The 17953-nt window shown below is 42.9% G+C and overlaps 1 protein-coding gene across 1 annotated transcript in view; it reads left to right on the top strand.

The window, feature by feature from the left end:
• VPS41 (VPS41 subunit of HOPS complex) overlaps positions 1–17953 on the top strand; it is a 125352-nt gene that overhangs the window by 27917 nt on the left and 79482 nt on the right. The gene's annotated exons all lie outside the window — the stretch shown is intronic.

Genomic DNA, 17953 nt, shown 5'->3' with positions numbered 1-17953 from the left:
CGGGAGACAAATGGAGCCGGGATTAAAACCCATGCCCTTCTACCAGGCCCATGCTCTAGCCACTGTGCCTTGCTGTTTCTCTGTGGGAGTATGCTAGCTAACTCTCCCCCTGGTTCCTTTCAGCGTCTCCCCCATCTCCCGCTAGTGGTTTTGGGGCTGTATCTTCCTGCTGCCCAACTCTGCAGGGACCTCAGAGATCAGAGAATCGCTTTACAAAAGTAAAATGGAGAATTGGAATTACCAAAGGTCACTAGGGAGCCTCTGAGAGAATTGGGAGAACCTATTTGTGGAACCCAATTGGCTCGTTGAGAGAGGAAGCAGCAGAAATCAACTCATTATTATTGAAATAGAAGTCACTGGGTTTTAAAAAGCTTTGAACCTGATTTTTTATGGGAAATTTTGAGAAAATAATTACCTTCAAATTATGTTGTTTTAATCCAAAAGATCAATACCTCATATATCATTTTGGAAACAGATTGTATTTGGGGTTAATTCTGCAACTCTCTCTCCCACAGAAATGTTTCAAGTGTTATAGAAGGTAACAGAAAATATTAAATCATTTAGAGAACACTTCTCTAGCGAGTTCATTTTGAAAAGGTGTGAAGGCAGAAATGTTGCATAAATCGTTTGCTTCGAGACAAGGACTGTTATCAGTTTCCACCTCCAATTTATAGAGAGTGTTCATTAAGAAAGGTCATAGGCAAATGTTTCTTGGGCCCATAAAGTATTGCCCTATTTAAAACCCCAAAACGTTGTTGTTGAGAATTATCTGGACTGAATACTTTCCAAGTTGAGAGAGGGTGTTCTGACTCCCAGAAAGAGGAATATTAAACATATGCAGTCTCTTGGATCTCATCCTGGGGCTTGGTTCTTGGGTTCTGGCCTCTCATGGAAGCTCCCTGAGAGGGCACCCAAGGTGGCACATGGATGGCCTAAAGATGCTGGATTGCTCTGTTTCTTTCCTTACTCCTCCAGGCTTTGCTCTTGTTTCTTCTCAAAACTCGAGGAGAGGGGTAAAAACAGTTGAAATTCACTGATGTAGCTCACCCTTCAGTCTTCAGACCATGCTGCACCTAACCACCCGAATCAAAGAACTATCTCACCTACCAACCCGTTTAGATTGGGTTTACCAATTCTTTTGTAGTGTACACTCTCCAAAGCGCTTAGTACAGTGCTCTGCACACAGTAAGGACTAAATGAAAGCCATTGATTGATTGATTGATGGATGGATCCTATCTCTAAAGGCTTCCTGAGGTAAAATTCTCTCTTCCGCAGTCACCCAACCCGTGAGTGAGCAGTCCCCTTTTGACAGGAAGTTTGTGACATTTAATCTGTCAATCAGTGGTATTTATGCAGTGCCTACTGAACTCAAGCACTATTCTGAGCACTTGGGAGAATGCATTATAACAGAGCCGGTAGACACGTTCCCTTCCCACAAAGAGCTTACAGTCTAGAGGGGGAGGTGTTCTTTACAATAAATTATGGCTATGTACATAAGGGCCAAGTGTGGGGTGAATAAAGGGTGCAAGGGCAACGCAGAAGGGAGGATTAGCGGAAATGAGGGCTGAGTTGGGGAGGAGAGGGAGGAGATGAGTTTGGAAGGTGGGGAGAGTGGTGATCTTTCAGATTTGAAGGAGGAGAGAGTTCCGGGCGAGAGGTACAGGGAGGAGACTGGCATTAGAGGAGAGAAGTAAGCCTGCTGGGTTGCATTAGGAAATCAGTAAGGTAAGGTAGGAGGGAGCAAGGTGATTGAGTACTTTAAAGCCAGTGGTAGTCAATCAGTAGTATTTATTGAGTGCTTATTGTGTGCAGAACTATGTACTAAGCATTTGGGAGAATGCATTATAACAGAGCCGGTAGACATGTTCCCTTCCCACAAAGAGCTTACAGTCTAGAGGGGGAGGTGTTCTTTAAAATAAATTATGGATATGTACATAAGGGTCGAGTGTGGGGTGAATAAAGGGTGCAAGGGCAACGCAGAAGGGAGGATTAGCGGAAATGAGGGCTGAGTTGGGGAGGAGAGGGAGGAGATGAGTTTGGAAGGTGGGGAGAGTGGTGATCTTTCAGATTTGAAGGAGGAGAGAGTTCTGGGCGAGAGGTACAGGGAGGAGACTGGCATTAGAGGAGAGAAGTAAGCCTGCTGGGTTGCATTAGGAAATCAGTAAGGTAAGGTAGGAGGGAGCAAGGTGATTGAGTACTTTAAAGCCAATGGTAGTCAGTCAGTAGTATTTATTGAATGCTTACTGTGTGCAGAACTCTGTACTAAGCATTTGGGAGAGTACATTATAATAGAGTTGTTAGACACGGTCCTCACCCACAGGGCGCTTACAGTCTAGATGAAGAGCTTACAGTGATAAGGAGTTTCTGCTTATTAATAATTATAATAATTATGATACTTGTTAAATATTTAGTATGTGTCATGCACTGTTCTAAGTGCTGGGGTAGATACAAGTAAGCCAGGTTGGACACAGTCCCTGACCCACATGGGGCTCACACTCTTAATCTCCATTTTACAGATGAAGTAACTGAGGCCCAGAGAAGGTAAGTGACTTGCCCAAGGTCACACAACAGACATGTGGTGGAGCCAGGATTAGAACCCATGACCTCTGACTCTCAGGCCATTCTCTATCCACTAAGCTTGAAAGTGAGTAGAAATTCCGCCGCCTTCGGTTTAACCCTATACTCACTCATGATCATTGGGGACACCCAGCCAAGCACCATAGTCACTTTACACATAGTCAAAGCATTTCAGGCAAACTAGGAGGAGTTCACAGAACCATGAAATTTCCCCACCAGATTAGCGGAGGTCTGCTAATGTGTGGAATGCCTGGGTTTGCTCTGCTTTGGTATATTCTCACCACCAACGCTTATATCATCATCATCATCAATCGTATTTATTGAGCGCTTACTGTGTGCAGAGCACTGTACTAAGCGCTTGGGAAGTACAAATTGGCAACATATAGAGACAGTCCCTACCCAACAGTGGGCTCATGTCCCTCATGAAAGCAGTCACGGAAGAGTTTCCCGATTGGACAGAAGTGACTTCACTATTTAGAAAGCAATCAATCAATCAATCGTATTTATTGAGTGCTTACTGTGTGCAGAGCACTGTACTAAGCACTTGGGAAGTACACGTTGGCAACATATAAAGACAGTCCCTACCCAGCAGTGGGCTCACAGTCTAGAAGGGGGAGACAGAGAACAAAACCAAACATACTAACAAAATAAAATAAATAGAATATATATGTACAAGTAAGATAAATAGAGTAATAAATATGTACAAACATATATACATATATACAGGTGCTGTGGGGAAGGGAAGGAGGTAAGATGGGGGGGATGGAGAGGGGGATGAGGGGGAGAGGAAGGAAGACAAGCTCCCAACAACAAAGTTAGAGATAGAGTTTCTTAGTGCTGGTGAGTGTTATGGGGGAAGGGAAGCTGGGAATTCATAGAAACAAGGAATTTCCGGCAGGTGGTGGTGAAATTATGTGGACGCACCTGAACAGAAGAAAACATCAGGGATTTAACACATCTCTTTGGTTATCTCTGATTACTTGACAGGTTGTTCTATATTCAGCCCTCTGTGAGCGAGTATGCCGATTTCCAATGCATGCCTATTCCTAGTTCCTCTTTTACAGTTCTCCTGGAACTTGTCGGCCCACACACGTTGCTGAATGCATGACCCAGAGTAATTAATTGCATGTAGCCACAATAAGAGCCTGCTTCATCTCGGTAAAAGGGAATGATAGAAAAGCCAATTGTAATTAAAACTCTGCACTTGGGGCTTAAAACAGCACCACCACCAAGAACAGCCACACACTTCACAAAGCTCAAACCTCTAAGCAAATCTGAAATTATATTGTGGGAGAGATATTTAACCCAGGCAGTATGTCGGAGTTTAAGTAGGGCCCATTCTTTCATTCAAAATTTTTTGGCTGGAATTTATAATTTAGCTGATTCCTCTTTAAAGGCAGCTTCAGGCTTTGTGCAGTGTGTATGGAGCCATTATATTCTTTCCTAGTTATAATTATGAACTTCTTAAAACCTTGGGTATGTAAATATGTGCTGTTGTATTTAGGGACTTGTAAAATTAAGACTGTTGACTCTAGGATTTCTTCAGATCCATTAAGGTTTATTGTGTAAATATGTATTTAGTGAGTTGTAAAAACCTGTGTTTACCCAATAAACCATAGTGATGTCTTTGCAAACCGTCAAATAATTAGACATTTTCAAAATGCCTGTTGGCATGATGCATTCTTAACAAATCATAGTAGTGTCCCTTATTGAATATGGGTGACACTTGTCTTTCAGAACATCATGGAATCTATTTTTGTTTGTCTAGAGGAAAAAAAAATTATTAGTTTTTTTTTTTTTTTAGTGGGATAGCAAACTCATTTAATGGCTGAGGATGATTAAATGTCTCTTAATCTGCAGGAACCTATTTTAGCAATTTGAGAGTAATTAAAGAAAGAGGAGGTTGAATGAGGAAGATAGGTGCAGGAGTAGACCAACTTCCAGAGTGAAACTGTACATATCAGTTTTTAGAAGTACACTGATTTATCCACTTGAGTTATTGCCTTAACACTCTCCCCCAAAATGAAAAGCCTCAGAGTTCCTCTTGGCATAATCTCAAATATTCTAGAGCTGGTAGCTATAGATCGAAAGAGGGGAAAAAACCTCAGCATAGTAAGTTTTGAAAGGAGGGCTTTGGGTGGATGTTGATAACCCAGTAATAATAATATTTTGTAAATAGCTGGCCGCTCCCATTAAGAACAGGTGGTGGATTTTACCGGAAAAAAACAAAAAAGTAAATGAAAATGATGAATAGTGGGGACAGCATGACCTTCTGCTTTTGAGGATGGGTTTAATCCTAAAAAAAGAAGGTGGAAACTAGGTAAATGGGCTAATAGAGGTGCTTCTTAACTTTAAAATACAGTTCTGCTTGCAGACTGACAGCTAAATGAACATTTTAGAATTGGGTAACAATCCCTAGTAAGCAGTGGGTTAAAATGGCAAGAGACTTGAGAAGGGAGACGGCAGATTTTGCTTTCATTCATTCAATCATTTGAGCACCTACTGTGTGCAGAGCACTAGACTAAGCACTTGGGAGAGTGCAGTATAACAATAAACAGACACATGTTCCAAAGTTAAGGTGATCTTTCTAATTTTGCTAATTTTTCACCTACAGCTTTTGATTAATGCCAACCACAAAAGGTTGGGGGGAGCCAAACTAAGTGCATTTCAGAATAGTTCTGCAGAACCCAGCATGGAAAAAGCAAGCTTGGATTAGTGGGTATTTCTCTTCGGGTGCATCATTTCCTTTTTAAGCTTTAGCTTCTAGGGCACTAAAGATGTATCCTTTCCCCCTTGGGAACCCAAAAGGAGATGTTTCTATCAGGTGTAAACTTTTGTTTTACTTTTCAAGGTAACTTTTTAGTGCCTGAATGCCAAGGCTGGAATTTTGACTGCTGCTCCTTGCTTATTCTAAATTCGGTTTTGTTTCCAAGGTTGGAAAAAAAGAAACGAAAAAGCAAACACTTCGTACTGCACGTTGAGCAAATCTTTTGTTCACCAAGCTGGCTCTCCAATGGTTGTGTGTAGAGCTGAGATTTGAGCTAACTCTTATGTGGGAGGATTTTTGTTATCGTCCAGACTTTTTCTGCAGATATACTGTATCTTGGTTTCATTCATTCAGATGTATTTATTGAGCGCTTGCTGTATGCAAAGCACTGTGTCTGGGAGAGGACAATATAATATTAAACAGAAACATTTGGTTTTGTATGAAAACAACTGTGGTTTTAGAATGCATCAAAATGAGCTTCATAATTAATTGTTGTGGTATTTGGACAAGTGATTAAATTGCCAGTGCGTATTTAGAAAAAAGTCATTTATTTGGGATATCCCCTGAGAGAAAGCTACCTGAATGTCAAGTGCTGAAAATTGTCAGTGGCCACTCAATAAACCTGAAAAAGTCCACTTTCAATCTGGATCTCATCAACATAAGTGGATTACTACCGTAATAAAAGACATGGTATCTACTTTCAAGGAGCTTGCAGTCTCAAAGAGAAAAACAGACGCACTTGCACATGTACAATAGGCAAAAAACTGAGTGCAGATACAAAGAATAAAAATGAAAGTAGACAATACTTAGAGATACAGATATGTGTGTATTTATATATGTAAATATATATGTATGTATAAATATGTATATATTGTAAGCTCCTTAAGGGCAGGGATCAGGTCTACCAACTCTGTTACTCTCCCAAGTGCTTAGTAGAGTGTTAAGCATACGGTCAGTGCTCAAGAAATGCTATCCATTTATGTGGGCTAAGTGTGGCTAATTGGATGATAGAACCAGGCAGGTGGAAATCAAATTAAGTTTTTTTCTTCAAGGGGGTGATTTTTATTTTTTTTTACTTCCCGAGGACTTTGAAGAGGTAGAAGGAGGTGATTTGGTGATTTTCGAGGAAGGTGGGAGTTTCATATACAAGTGAACAGCGGTTCGGTAATATGAGAGTCATGGAGATGCTTGTAAAATGAGGATCTCAGAATTGCGCTGAGTTTACCTAAAACAACTAGAGAGGTTGTAGGCTCAAATACTAGCCACCATACATAAACTTTGAGCCTTTTAAAGAAGAAAATCAATAGGAGAACCATCTCTAGTGATGTAAATATTTTACTGTCAGTTTAATTGAACCACCTTGACAGGGATTTTAGAGCCTCCTGTTGAAAGATATATCTGAATTTCTAGACATAGCCTCTTTCTTCCAGTTGCACATTTTTGACTCTCTCTGTAGATCAGTAGTTCTTCAGTAAATTCCTCAAGAGCCAACCAATGGGAAATACACATTTCAGGTCCATACTTCTCTTTCTCCTTGAATTAACATCCTTTACCAATAGGCTTAGGATATGAATCCTTTTGTGGGTAGGAAGGGGATATCATAGGTTCCATCATTCCTTTTAGCGTCAGGCAGCGCTACATCAAAGCCCCTTGGGAAATTTGGGTGCTATAATATCAAAGATTCATTTCTGGAAAAGGAAGTTTCTGGAAAGAAGTTTCTGGGGCACAAATCCCAGTTTCTAGCTGATTCCACCAACCTCACCATTATTCAAGCAAAATAGGTCGACCAATCTAAAATAATACTTACACTTCCAAAAGCTGAGGGCAATTTGTCTAGGATCAAGGAGAAAATAATTTAAAAGATACAAATACTTGGCATTGTTGATGGATAGTTTTTCAAAGCTTTCATCTGAAAGTAGGACTGTGTTAAAACATTGTTCTGACAAAAACTGGCTCAGTCAGTGGAGGGTTTTGAACGCTTAATGTGGGCAGATGACTGTACTAAGTGCAAGCAGCGTGGCTCAGTGGAAAGAGCACGGGCTTTGGAGTCAGAGGTCATGGGTTCAAATGCCTGCTCCGCCAGTTATCAGCTGTGTGACTTAGGGCAAGTCACTTCACTTCTCTGGGCCTCAGTTACCTCATCTGTAAAATGGAGATGAAGACTGTGAGCCCCCCATGAGACAACCTGATCATCTTGTAACCTCCCCAGCACTTAGAACAGTGCTTTGCACATAGTAAGTGCTTAATAAATGCCATTATTATTATTATTATCATTACAATAGAGGTGGCTCATTCAGGAGCTCCTCGTATGTGCTGAATACTGGTAATTTGTTGGAAACTCCATCTCCAGATTAAAACCACTTTCTTTGTCTGAAACCTCTGTAGGTAATCTAATAATAATGTGGTACTTGTTAAGTGCTTACTATGTTCCAAACACTGTTCTAAACACTGGGGTAGATAAAAGCTAATCAGGTTGGACACAGTCCATGTCCCACATGGGGCTCACACTTTTAATCCCCACTCGTTGTGGGCAAGGAACGTGTCTGTTTATTATTTTCTACTCTCCCAAGTGTTTCTAGTACAGGGCTCAATGCGCAGTAAGCTCTCAATAAGTACAATTGAGTCAATTTGACAGATGAGGTAATGAGGCACAGAGAAGTGAAGTGACTCGCCCAAAGTCACACAGCAGACATGGAGGAGCCGGGATTAGAACCCAGGTCCTTCTGACCCCCAGGCCCATTCTCTATCCATTAAGCCATGCTGCTTCCCCACTGAGTAGAGGGAGTAAGATTTGACAGACTTCATCATGAGTGTGTTTGGTCTTTGTTTTTCTCCTTCCCAAAGATTAAAACAATTACTGGAGAATTTTCTCCTTCAGACAGTCCAGATGAAGAAAATCTAGGCTGCGCCTCTGAAACATTTGATCGAAGGGATTCATTTTCATTTCAGCAACTAACCAGGTGTTGAGTAGTGGGGCGGGTGAATGTGTCACCTGGATGTTACGCCTCAACCGTACTAACTGGCAATTAATCGGCCTTTAACTTTGTGTCCATTCTGTGTTGCCATCTTGTCTGTCCTTTGAGGGTGGCCGCGGAATCAACCCGCTGGAGGTTGGCGGGAAGGGGACCATACTCTTAAGAGGATACCCTTCCCTAAAGATTAGCACCATGGCAAATTTGGGTGAGAGGATGATACTCAAATCAGGTCCTGTCGTGGCAAATTCCTGTCCTCAAAGAGTAATTGGGACCAGGATAAGTGTCTTTACCTGAGGTTGGAGGCTCTGCCCCTGGTTGGGTTTTGTGCCAGCCCGCCCAGCATTTCATCGAATAATAGTAATAACAATAATAATAATACTGGTGGTATTTGTTAAGCACTTACGATGTGCCAGGCACCGGGGTGGATACAAGCAAATCAGGTTAGGCCCAGTCCCAACAGTTTTACCCCCCCATTTTACAGATTAGGGAACTGAGATGCAAAGAAGTGAAGTGACTTGCCCAAGGCCAGCCAGCAGACAAGTGATGGAGCCGGGATTAAAATCCATGACCTCCTGGCTCCCAGGCCTGTGGTCTATCCACTACGCCATGCTGCTTCCACCAAAGACAGAAGACTTTTCCCTTCTAGATCCTGGAAAGACCTATAATTCCACCAGAGACCAGTCCCTGGGGAGGAGAAAGGGAAGACCAATTCCATCTCCTCACCCATCCCAATTCTTGGAAAACAGGTCAGCTGATCTAGTGGGTTTTCAGTCCTTTGTAGTAGCAGGAGTTGTGGCATTTATTGAGTGCCTACTTAGTGTGGTGATGACCTATGGTAAGCACTTGGGAAGTAGAGTAACAAAGTGACATGTTTCCTGCCCTCAAGGAGCTTACACCCACAGCATTGATGTTTGTGCACAGGATTAATAATAATAATAGCATTTATTAAGTGCTTACTGTGTGCAAAGCACTGTTCTAAGCCCTGGGGAGGCTACAAGGTGATCAGGTTGTCCCACGGTGGGCTTACAATCTTAATCCCCATTTTACAGATGAGGGAACTGAGGCCCAGAGAAGTTAACTGACTTGCCCAAAGTCACACAGCTGACAAGTGGCGGGGTCAGGATTTGAACCCATGACCTCTGACTCCAAAGCCCAGGCTCTTTCTACAGAGCCAAGCTGCTTCTCCATGGATCCAAGGGATCTGCTTGGGAAGGTATTGTAAATCTATGCTCTTCTGAACTTCACTGGAAGATGCGAGAATATCTAATGTCTCCATTTCAGTGTAACCTAGAAGTAGAGCCAATAGTCCGATGTTTTTGATTCATTAGCCCGAGGTGTTTCTCTGCCCATGTATCTGGATTTCCTGGGAGGAAATCTATGTAATCTATCTCATTTCCACCCCAGCTCCACAGTGAGCTTCTCTTCATCTCCTTCTTCTTCTCCTCTCTTAAACTCTCTTCATTTCTCGTGTCCCGATCCCTCCCTCCATCCCTGTGTCATCTACACACTGAATGGTGGGCCAAGTTTCAGAGCTGATTGAGTTTTGTGCCAGTCATATCAGTTTGAGAAGCAGCATGGCATAGAGGATAGAGCTCAGGCCTAGGAGTCAGGAGGTCATGGATGGAGTCAGGAGGTCATGGATTTGAATCCCGGCTCCTCCATTTTGCTGTGTGACCCTGGGCAAGTCACTTAACTTCTCGGTACCTTAGTTGCCTCATCTGTAAAATGGAGGTTAAGACCGTGAGCCCCGTGTGGGATAGGGATTGTGTTGAACCCAGTTTGATTGTATCCACCCCAGCACTTGGTACAGTGCCTGGCTCATAGTAAACATTTAACAAATACCATAGTTATTATTATTTATTGAGTGCCTGCTAAGGGCAGAGTGCTTCACCAGGTACTCAGAGCAAGTAAAACTCATGTGACTCCTGCCCTCCACAATCTAATAAATTAATTGAAAGTTAGGGAGATTCAGACTGTATACATTCCGTGGGAACAAGCGGAGAAACCATAGGTACGATCAGGGAAAAACAAAAGCAAGCAAGACATGGATCAATAAAATAACTTTTTGAGTATGGATGCAAGCATGAAGCATAGCTGATGGGGGCAGGAACTATATCTATCAACTTTGTTGTACTGTAGTCCCACTAAAATGTAAGCTCCTTGAGGACAGGGATTGTATTTACCAACTCTATTGTATTGTACTCTGCCAAGCACTAAGTACAGTGCTCTGCACACCATAAGTGTTCAATAAATAAGATTGATAGGCTGACCTGACCAGAAAGCTGGGGATTGGTCAGGGAATATCATGCCCGCTTGTTTTGTAATAATAATGATAATAATAATAATGTTGGTGTTTATTAAGCACTTACTATGTGCAAAGCACTGTTCTAAGTGCTGGGGTAGATACAAGGTAATCAGGTTGCCCCACGTGGGGCTCACAGTCTTCATCCCCATTTTACAGATGAGGGAACTGAGGCCCAGAGAAGTGAAGTGACTTGCCCAAAGTCACACAGCTGACAAGTGGCGGAGCCGGGATTTGAACCCATGACCTCTGACTCCAAAGCCCGTGCTCTTTCCACTGAGCCATGCTGCTTCTCTAATAGTAATAGTAGTAATAGTGCAGTGTTGCCTAGTGGATAGAGCCCGGGCCTCGGAGTCAGAAGGAACTGGGTTCTAATCCCAGCTCTGCCACTTGTCTGGTCTGTGACCTTGGGTAAGTCACTTCACTTCTCTGGGCCTCAGGTCCCTCATCTGCAAAATGGGGATTAAGACAGCGAGCCCCATGTGGGACATGAACTGTGTCCACCCTGATTAGCTTGTATCTACCCCAGTACTTAGTACAGAGCCTGGAACGTAGTAAGCACTTTAACAACTACCATAAAAAAAAAGTATTAAGCACTTTAAGTCTGGAGAGCACCATTCCTAAGCGCTGGGAAAGAGTATACAATAGGGAATTAGATATGGGCCCTGTCCCTCTTGTGGCTCACAATCTTGTCTGCCCCATTTTCCCTCCTGATTCCAGTTGTAATTCACCCATGATTTAATCCCCGGAAGTCACAGAGATGGTCTAGCTACCGTTTCTCCTAGAGGACGTGAAAATCCAATGGGTCCTATGGGGAACTCACTGAGACCAAGTGAAGTGCAATGCCATAACCAAGTCATTGTCTTAAGTAAGCTCTTTAAACCCAGCTTCGACTGTATTTTGAGAGAGTAATCGATTTGTATTTCCTCCCTTTGATACTGCCGTTGTCATTCATCATCCTTCCTAATGCAATGTCTCGGGATCCCCCCCCCTCATCGTTTAAGGTGAAGACTATGTGTGTTTAAATCGGGGGATGAGTATTTATCACAGCCCATTAACTCCAGCTCTGACTGGTTAAATGTTAGGGATTTTTTTTTTTTTTTTGAATTGCATTTTTGTCCAGACGGGTCTGGTTTTCCTTAGCAGGGAGCCATTGAAAATTAATCCTAGGAAAGAATAATCCAGAGATATGCACAAGTCTAGCAAGGAGCATCCATCCAAAATGTCATATTATTTCTTTAAAGAAGGATGTTATTCTCGTTTGGGCTTTCGGGAGCCAATCCCTCAGGATGCACTTCAGAAACGAAAATGGAAATTTTGGGAGGAAAAAAAAGACAAAAGGCTCCTGCCTGTGATATATAATTGTCTATTTTACAGGCAAATTAAGCATGTATTTCAATTGTTTGAGCTGTTTGAAAAGGCCACTTCTTTCATCAAATTACTCCTAGAAAAATTGTGCTTGACCCCTCGTAAAATTCACCAATTACGTTGTCATTAAGCTTCTGGAAAAGAAGAGGCACAGCCCCTTCTCAGATCCTGTTTTTGGTTTTTTTGTTATGTTTTGTTTTGTGTTTTTTTAAATGGTATTTGTTAAGCATTTACTGTGGGTCAGGCTCTAACCCATAGTACTAAGCGTTGGGGTGGATATAAACCTACTTGGGTTGGACATAGTCCCTGTCCCCCATGGGGTTTCCAGTTTGAATCCCCATTTTACAGATGAGGGAACTGAGGCACAGAGAAGTGAAATGACTTACCCAAGGTCACACAGCAGACAAATGGCAGAGGTCCTTCTGACTCCCACTAGGCCACGCTGCCTCTCCTGTTGTGGTTAAATTTCTGTTTGAATTCAGTAGCATTCAATATGCTTTTCAGAAAGGAGTGGAGAAAATAAAGCAGCCTTCCTAATCCAGATTATCGCCCCTCAATGCAGAGTCTTAAATAATCACATTTTACACCATCCAAACCAAGAGATGACATAGGGTGGTTAGCACAGTGCTCTGCACACAGTAAGTGCTCGAATTGATAGATGAATACAGGAAACAGGGAGAGGGATGCCAGGAGCAGGAAGGAAAGTGAAAGGAACAGGTGCTAATGAGAAAGAAAGCCCACCAAGCCAGAGAGGGAAATGAACTGAGGCATGGACAAGGAAACTGAGAAAGGAAGCTCCTTGAGGGTAGGGATGATGTCTGTTGTGGATTAGGGAAGCAGTGTGGCCTAGTGGAAAGAGCACAGCCTGGTTGCTTGAGGACCTGGATTCTGATTCTGGCTCTACTATTTGCTGTGTGACTGTGTGTTAAGTCGCTTAAATTCTATGTGCCTCAGTTACCTCATCTGTAAAAATGGGGATTAAGACTGTGAGCCCCATGTGGGACATGGAGTGTGTCTGACATGATTACCCAACTTACCCAATATAACACATAGTGCTTAACATTTACTATAAAAGTAATAATAATAATGGTGGCTTTGTTAGGCGCTTACTATGTGCGAAGCACTGTTCTAAGCACTGGGGGGGATACAAGGTGATCACATTGTCCCACGTGGGGCTCACAGTCTTAATCCCCATTTTACAGATGAGGGAACTGAGGCCCAGAGAAATTAAGTGACTTGCCCAAGGTCACACAGCAGACACGTGGGGGAGCCGGGATTAGAACCCATGACCTCTGACTCCCAAACCTGTGCTCTTTCCCAACAAAAAATCTCTAAGAGAATCAGCGTGACCTAGTGGATACAGCTCAGGCCTGGGCGTCAAAGGACATGGGTTTTATTCCCGACTTGGCCCCTTTTCTGCTGAGTGAGTGGGCAAGTCACTTAATTTAAGACCTTTAGCTCCCAGTGGGACAGCGACTGTCTCCAACCCAATTTGCTTGTTTCCATCCCCACATTTCCTACATGCCCGGCACATGGCAAGTGCTCAACAAATGCCACAATCCTTACGGTAGTCTCTCCCAAACGCTTAGTACGATGCTCTCCATAGAGTAAGCGCTCCCCAAGTATTGATCGATTGATTTGAGAGAAATTTGAGAGAGTCTGACAAAGCAAGAGGGTGCGAAATAGGCAGGAACAAAATAATGTGGTTCCGGTCACAGAGTGAGCCAAAGGAGAATAGAGAAAGAAGCCAAGGAATAATAGGAAAACCACTGAAGGGCTTGAGGTGGACACAGGAGAGAAAACAAAATACCAACCCAAATCATCTTGCTTTTCAAACCAGTTCTTAGGTTCCCTGCAAATTCTTTGGGAGTCTCAGCAGGTGGTAAAATACTTAGTGAAATCTCCTTCTGTCCCTGTTTGTTTAATGCATAGCTTTGATGGGGCAGAAAACGGTGTTTGCTCTGTTTGGAGCAACAAAGGGGTCCTGAGGATGCTGAGCAGTAAAGAAGATAAAGGCACTTAACTGCTCTGCGGGCTGGTTCTGCCTGGTCACCTCAGCGTCTGTAAAGGGGTGAGATTCATAACTGCTGCATTCTAGACCAGTGGACAGATTTCCTCCCTTTTCTCTAATCCTCCCTTTTTCTCCCCCATCTAGACTTGTAAACTCGTTATGGGCAGGGAACGTAATAATTCCATTGTATCGTCCTCTCCCAAACACTTACTATAGTGCTCTGCACACAGTAAGCCCTCAATAAATACAATTGATTGATTGATTTTTCTGTTTTTATCCCTTGAAATTCAGGTTATTCCGCCAAACCGTCTTGCTCTAGAATTCCTTTATCATGACTCCTTCCTCCTCTTTTTTTTTCTTGACTGCCCACCTCTCACCCAACTCTCATCATCATCATCATCAATCGTATTTATTGAGCGCTTACTGTGTGCAGAGCACTGTAGTAAGCGCTTGGGAAGTACAAATTGGCAACATATAGAGACAGTCCCTACCCAACAGTGGGCTCACAGTCTAAAAGGGGGAGACAGAGAACAAAACCAAACATACTAACAAAATAAAATAAATAGAAAAAATATGGAACGCTTCACGAATTTGTGTGTCATCCTTGCGCAACTCTCAAATCCAGTTGTCTTCTTTTTTTTCCTGTTTTGCTTTCAGGGTCTCTTTCTTTGATTTTATTTCTTTGTCTTACCTCTGTGCTTCTTTCCAGCCCCTGTCATCTTCTCGTCGGCATCTCTTCGGCTAACCTCCTGGGATTTTTCACCTCAGTACCTGCTTCCTCAATCTCTTTTCTCCTTTTACGTGGCCTGTTCAGTTCTCTAGCCTAAGCTGCCATCTAATACTTCTCCATGGACTCCTTCTACTGCTGCTTTTACTAACGGTGGAATGCTTGAGTTTAGACAAGTGAGAAGGAGGAATCGAGGAAGGCCAAAGTGATTCATATTCAGATACTTAGAAGATTGGAAGGAGATTAAAAAGAGAGCCAACCCCACTCCCTGTCCCTCTCTTAGAGAGGAATGGGATGGAGTCTAATGTCTGGTGTTATGCTATCAGAAGGGTTTGCTTTATTATAGCTATATACTAATCCTGCTCTCTCTGTTGGAGATCTTGGGATATGCATCGTAAGCACCACTGTATTGTAACAAAGTACTAGATAGATTTAGCAGTACAAAAAACAGATAGAAGAATAAAGTATATTGCAGAGGATGTGAGGAGGTGATTTTGCTGTTCCTATTGAAATATAAGTACTGAGAGTGCTGACTGTCTGGATGGGGATTTATGGGAAATAAAGCCCTAAAATACTTTCTCCAGCAAAAAAAATAGACCTCTTGGAAACGGTTTTTTCCCTTCTATGTACTTAGCTCCCATTGAGCTGAAATTGCTCTCAGTGTTGTGATAATGACAATTCAATATTACAGCTATGTGGCAGATGAACTAAATAAATTAACCAGCTGCTTTTAAGGGAAATGTGCTCAATGGATTACCCACCCTAAAATGCTTTGTAGAACGTTCATGCTCAGAGGGTCTCCAGGTGGCTTTCCAACAAGAAAGGGAGAAATGGATTTTACTAAATATCCGTAAAGTACGGGCAGAAGAATCTGTGGCCTTGGAATGAGGAGAGTATTTGTGAGGAAGGATGGCGTTTCCCTCCCAGAGCAGTGGGGCCAAAGCTCATTGCTCTTTTTTGTTGTTGTTTTCATGGTATTTGTTAAACACTTACTATGTGTCAGGCACTGTACTACGCTCTAGGGTAGATACAAGCTAATCAGGTTAGACACAATCTGTGTCCCACCTGGGGCTCTCCGTCAGAAGCAGCATGGCTCAGAGGAAAGAGCCCGGGCTTTGGAGTCAGAGGTCATGGGTTCAAATCCCAGCCCCGCCAATTGTCAGCTGTGTGACTTTGTGCAAGTCACCTAGCTTCTCTGTGCCTCAGTTACCTCTTCTGGAAAATGGGGATAAAGACTGTGAGCCCCACGTGGGACAACCTGATCACCTTGTACCCTCCCCGGCGCTTAGAATAGTGCTCTGCACATAGTAAGCGCTTAACAAATGCCATCATTATGATGGCGATGATGATGATTATTATGAGGTAACTGAGGCCCAGAGAGTGAAGCGATTTGCCCAAAGTCACACAGCAGACAAGAGGCAGAACTGGGTTTAGAACCCAGGTCCTTCTGACTCTCGGGCCGGGGCAGCAAGTTTGCCGCTCCCTTGCCCAGTCAGCTGCTTCTCTCCCATCAGGTAGCTTAGAGCTAGCCCGAGCCATGAGGGCACCTTTATTTTCCCCACCGGTGGCCAAGAGGAGGGAAATAAGTAGTACAGGATTAAAATTGCTCAGTATTCAGAGGCATCTATATTAGACGTCTCAGAATTTCATGGAACCTCAACTGAACAGGCAGTGAGTATTCCCTAGACCAGATGAGGAAACACAAGCATTTAAAGGAAGTTAAAAGCAGCTGCATCATCGTCATCTTTATCAGCACCAGTATTTATTGAGCATCTACTGTGTGCAAAATATGGCAGGAGACACATGTAAGCATATAATAAAAGCAAAGGTCGTAGCCCCTACCCTCATTCATTCATTCAGTCGTATTTATTGAGCGCTTACTGTGTGCAGAGCGCTGTACTAAGTGCTTGGGAAGTACAAGTCGGCAACATATAGAGGATGCCCCTACCCAACAAAGGGCTCACAGTCTAGAAGGGGGAGACAGACAAGAAAACAAAACATGCACACAAGTGTCAAAATCGTTGGACCAAATAGAATTAAAGCTATATGCACATTGTTAACAAAATAAATAGAATAGTAAATATGTACAAGTAAAATAGAGTAATAAATCTGTACAAATATATACAAGTGATGTGGGGAGGGGAAGGAGGTAGGGCGGGGGGATGAGGAGGAGGAGAGGAAAAAGGGGGCTCAGTCTGGAGACGAACTCTCAAACGGGAAGTACAGGCAGCCACAAACAATAATAATGGTATTTATTAAGTGCTTATTATGTGCCAGGCACTGCCTAAGTACTGGGGTGGATACAAACAAATCGGGTTGGACGCAATCCCTGTCCCACATGGGGCTCACAGTCTCAATCCCCATTTTACAGATGAGGTAACTGAGACTCAAGATAAGTCAAGTGACTAGCCCAAGATCTCACTGTGGACAAGTGGTGGAGCCAGGATGAGAAGCAGTATGGCCTAGTGGATAGAGCACAGACTTGGGAGTCTGAAGGACCTTTGTTCTAGTCCCGACTCCACTGCTTGTCTGCTGTGTGACCTTGGGCAGGTCACTTCACTTCTCTGGGCCTCAGTTATCTCACCTGTAAAATAGAGATTATTCATTTATTCATTCAATCGTATTTATTGAGCGCTTACTGTGTGCAGGGCACTGTACTAAGCGCTTGGGAATCAATCATATTTACCGAGCGCTTACTGTGTGCAGAGCACTGTACTAAGTGCTTGGGAAGTACAAGTTGGCAACATATATAGAGACAGTCCCTACCCAACAGCGGGCTCACAGTCTAGAAGGGAGAGACAGACAACAAAACAAAACATATTAATAAAATAAAAGAAATAGAATATAAAATAAATAGAATAAGACTGTGTCTTATAAATAGAATAAGAATTAGACTGTGAGCCCCATGTGGTGTGCGGACTGTGTCAGTATGTTGCCAACTTGTACTTCCCAAGTGCTTAGTACAGTGCTCTGCACACAATAAGCGCTCAATAAATACGATTGTTTGATTGATTGTCCAACCTGATTACCTGGGATCTTTCCCAGTGTTTGGAACAGTGCCCAGCACAGAGTAAGCACTTAACAACTACCATATAAAAAATATGTAAAACAGAAACAGGAGCCAAAGCATAAATGCAACTGGTAAAAGTAAACAAAAGGTTTAGCCAGGGAAGCGTATTATTTTTCTTTCAATCTCCTGGACTATAAAAATCCAGGATTGTTCCAC

This window comes from Tachyglossus aculeatus, chromosome 2 (genome assembly GCF_015852505.1).
Source record: "Tachyglossus aculeatus isolate mTacAcu1 chromosome 2, mTacAcu1.pri, whole genome shotgun sequence".
Taxonomy (NCBI): Eukaryota; Metazoa; Chordata; class Mammalia; order Monotremata; family Tachyglossidae; genus Tachyglossus; species Tachyglossus aculeatus.
This window is presented reverse-complemented; position numbering and strand designations above follow the sequence as displayed.